The sequence below is a fragment of the Hippopotamus amphibius genome, chromosome 6, assembly GCF_030028045.1.
Source record: "Hippopotamus amphibius kiboko isolate mHipAmp2 chromosome 6, mHipAmp2.hap2, whole genome shotgun sequence".
Taxonomy (NCBI): Eukaryota; Metazoa; Chordata; class Mammalia; order Artiodactyla; family Hippopotamidae; genus Hippopotamus; species Hippopotamus amphibius.
Window position 1 is genome coordinate 10,003,703 of NC_080191.1, and position 3,798 is coordinate 10,007,500.

At 48.2% G+C, this 3,798-nt stretch overlaps 1 protein-coding gene across 1 annotated transcript in view; it reads right to left on the reverse strand.

Moving 5' to 3' along the window:
• Nucleotides 1-1,944: 1,944 nt before the first annotated feature.
• The window catches only part of SOBP (sine oculis binding protein homolog), a 158,674-nt gene continuing 156,820 nt past the window's right edge, over nt 1,945-3,798 (reverse strand). Inside the window, exon 7 of the mRNA XM_057740222.1 lies at nt 1,945-3,560. The gene's annotated coding sequence lies outside the window, so the exon portion shown is untranslated. The remainder of the gene's footprint in view (nt 3,561-3,798) is intronic.

Sequence of the window (3,798 nt, forward strand, 5' to 3'; positions counted from 1 at the left end):
ACAGCCCCACCTTCCCACGACACGTAAGCCCCTGGGGTGGGGGCTGTGAGCTTTGTTCTTTTCCAGTCTCCCCTTAGCATCCCCCGTGGGGCCTGGCATTCAGCAGGGATCTGAAAACCAGCAGGGAATTTACCATCTAACTTCTCGGAAAGCAGAATGGCCTCAGCACCTCCACACACCCATTAAGGTGTGGAGGGCAGTAACCGTGAACACTTAGCTCTCTGACTTAGTTTAAAATGAGGGCCACGTTAGAACAAAACTGAATCACTGCCAGAAACTTACAAAACTGAATTACTGCCACAAAATTGACAATTGATGAAGATGTCAACCGTTTTTCTGCCGATTGGACGTGCAGCCTGGGCTCAGGCGCCAAACCCCCGGGTTCGAATCCCATTCTGCAACCCACTGGCTGTGTGATCTCGGGCGATTACTAAACTCACCAGGCTTTCCGTTCCTCACATGCAATAAAGGGGAACTATTAGGACCTCCCATGAGTAAACGAGGCTAATGTACGTGGACTCAACAGGTGCTCGCGACTATTGGCAATAGTATTTTTATTTCTCGCTATACGGTTTTGATAGCCCAAGAGGATCCTGTATTTCTGGGAACACTGAGATTAAGAGAAGGAAGAGAAAGAGGAAAAGGTGTGCTGTCTTGATGAGACGCCACAGAATCTTTTCTTGTTGGAACAAAGGGACCTTTTGTTTCCTGAAGGGTCAACATGTTTGCTGGACAGTCTTGGACTACAGACAAAAGCAAAATCAATATCCTGCGTGATTGCGTCTATGGCCAAGCTCAGCCAAACAACGCTATCAGGGACTTTACACCAGACAGCCCCAGCTGGCTGCCCGGCCCCGCACGGCCTCAGCTGGGGCGGAGGAGTTCCCACAGAGTCCTAACCACAACCCCACACCCGAGCCCCCGAGACCCCTCAGGCTCTGCAAGAGAAAGAAACCAGATCGCCAGAAGCCACTCCTGGGATGGTTATATAGAGAAGATTGCTGATGGTGCCTAAGTTTTTAATGAACATTTGGTTTTTAACAAGCTGAACCAACTCAGTGGAGACTCTGAATGGGTCAATTCACCTTTCTAGGCTTCAGGTTTTTTATATGTAGAACAAGAAGATTAGGCTAGATCTTCATTGACTAGAACTAGGTATAAATGTACTTCCCATCTTAGAAACTTTCTGATGTTTAACTCAGGTACCAAAGCAAAACCACGTTGACCCCTCCCGTCCACGGAAGCACCCCCGATCTACACGTGAGACGATGTACCGAGGGGAGCAGAGTCCACTGCGGAGGTTGAGCCTGCAACCAGAACCCTTGGAGCTGAAAAACGTCAGGACCTGGAGAGCACTTGGGAAGGGACACCCCAGTCTACAGGCACAAGAGCTCACTCCATGAGCGTTGCGTTGTCAAGAATGGACCCAGCGGGGAAGCAGACCCTCGCACAGGCCAGGTGGGCTCGTATGCAGCGATGCAGGTTGGGAAGGGCCCAGCATCACCCTTGCATTTCAACATCTTTTCAAACTTCCTAGCTTTATTTTAAAAAAATTTTTCCCTGGGGGAAAGAAATGAACACCTTCTGTAACAAGGAAAATAACAGTAGTCATAATAATGAGAAAAGCAAAATAAGCACATGTAAGTGCATCTTTCTTTCTTAGAGATTTATTTTTGTTTGATGAATCGGACACCGGTCAGGGAGAGAGGAGCACGTTGGGGGCCCGCAGGGAAAGGGGCACCCAGAGGTGGGGCTGTGGCATCCTGCGGGGACAGGTTTGGTGCTGGGGTCGGTTGGTTTGTTGAATCGGTTGCTGGAAGTTTTCCTTTTGTTCACTTTTATAAATCTCTCCCCGGGCTCGCGAGCGTCCCCTACCCCCCCGCCCCCTTCCCCTGTCCCACAATTTCAGTTTTAAAAAGCGAGCTCGCTCGCCAGGTGTGTCCCCCAAGCTCTCACAGCTCTAATAAATAAGGAGCACCTGTAAAACAGTAGCTTGACGTAAGTGACTCTGTACAAAGGAGGATATAGAAATACAGTATGTACACCGCATCCACGGGCCCCGTGGTGCTGCAAGGCCAGCGGGACACCATCCCGGCCTCGCCCACCCGCCCCCCTCCTGCTGCCTGCTCAGCGGCCTGAGGGCAGGGGCACCTGGACCCCTCCAGAGGGAACAATTGCTTTATTGGAGTTAGTAAACAGATACACTGAATCACAAGGTGATTTGATTTTTTTTTTTTTAGTTTTCTTCTTTTTTTGATTTTTTTCTTATTTTTTCTTTTTTTTTTTTCTGTACTCATCAGAATGGGATACTCCACGACTGTCTCACCAACTCAGTGCCAGTACACATGCTCTAGAGGACTTCTGGACTCGCAGCTACAACTGTACAAGTGCACACAAGAAAATCTACCCTGTTATCCTCCACCCACTGATTGAGGATCGAATTGCACATTTCTCTTAACCATGACAGGAGAAAGCAAACAGTGAAACAGAATCATGGGCGAGCTTTCTCACTTTCCCTCCTGTTTTCATTGGTTTGTCCATACCATTCTAATTATCATGAAAGGGCTCTGCATATAGAGAGATTGCTTCACCGACTTCCTGGATCACCGAAAACCATCAGGGTTGAAATTTCATCCAAGTCTTTCGTGACGCCCAGCAAATATTCCCCCTCGGATTATTTTACACCTTGAGGGCATTTTGGTCTTCAGTTCAACACTCTTGCTCTGTTCCCAAATGGGGCGCTATTTAGGGGAATTTAAAGAGAAAGCTGAGAAGAATAAACATTTACCGAGTTCTCTTGGCATTCAGTCTCTGAAAAACCACAGTATAAACTATTCATGCTGCTTCTTACATCTGTCAAATCGAAAATTAAAAGCCATAAAAGTGTAACACTGAAAATATGGCATTAAAAAGGATAAAGGTGGCCTTTGTAAAAATAACAAGAAAAGTATATTAGCCAATAAAATATTCTAACTCTTCATTTAAAAGTGCATCCTGGGCAGGACAGAGATGAACCTGAAGCACTGGGACTCCAGTATGATCCCTCTCCGCCGTCGAAACGTGAACAGTATAACAGGTCCAAACCGTACAATGCAAATCACAATTCTTCGTGTAGCAGCAAAACCACAGCAGTTTTTAAAAAGATTAAAAAAAGATTTCTGTTTTCAAATCCGTATCATCTTCCAGCCTCACCCTCTGAGCTTTGAAGATGGGGCGGGGAGAATACCTACATTGGTCCTTGTGGCTTGTTGGTGTGTTGTTTCGTTTTCTGTTTTTTAAACCGTGGGCAAAATCCCTAAGTTCCTCTGGGGAGAAGCAGAGATGGTGGCAGCAGGAAGGTTGAGCCCGCTTGGTGGGTCCAAGACGTGCCGACTTCTCTGGGCTAGAGGCCACCGAGGGAGGGCTGCTTCCTCTGAGATGCTTAATGACAGGAAGCGGCTTTATTTGCTTGAGTTTTAGCCAGAGGGGGTGGTGAGCTGACCAGCTGGTGTCATTGGATGGCGAGACATGGTTTGCTCTGCGCCCTCTCTCCATGCAAGGTACCCTGTGAGTGAGCATTCCTAGAAAAAGAGAAGAGGTGTGTTAGCATCCACTGGACCAGACCATCCCCCACCCCCCCCAAGCTGGGGAGAACCCCGGCGTGAGTCAGAGAAGCACACTCTCCAGCCATCAGGTCAGACTCAAGACGAGGCCCCAGAGCTGGGGCGGTATAGCCTGATTTCCACACGACTTTCATTCACGGTTCTGCGCAGGGTCAGCCCTGCCAGCTTTGTGTGAGGAAAGGAAACTCAAGCCGCT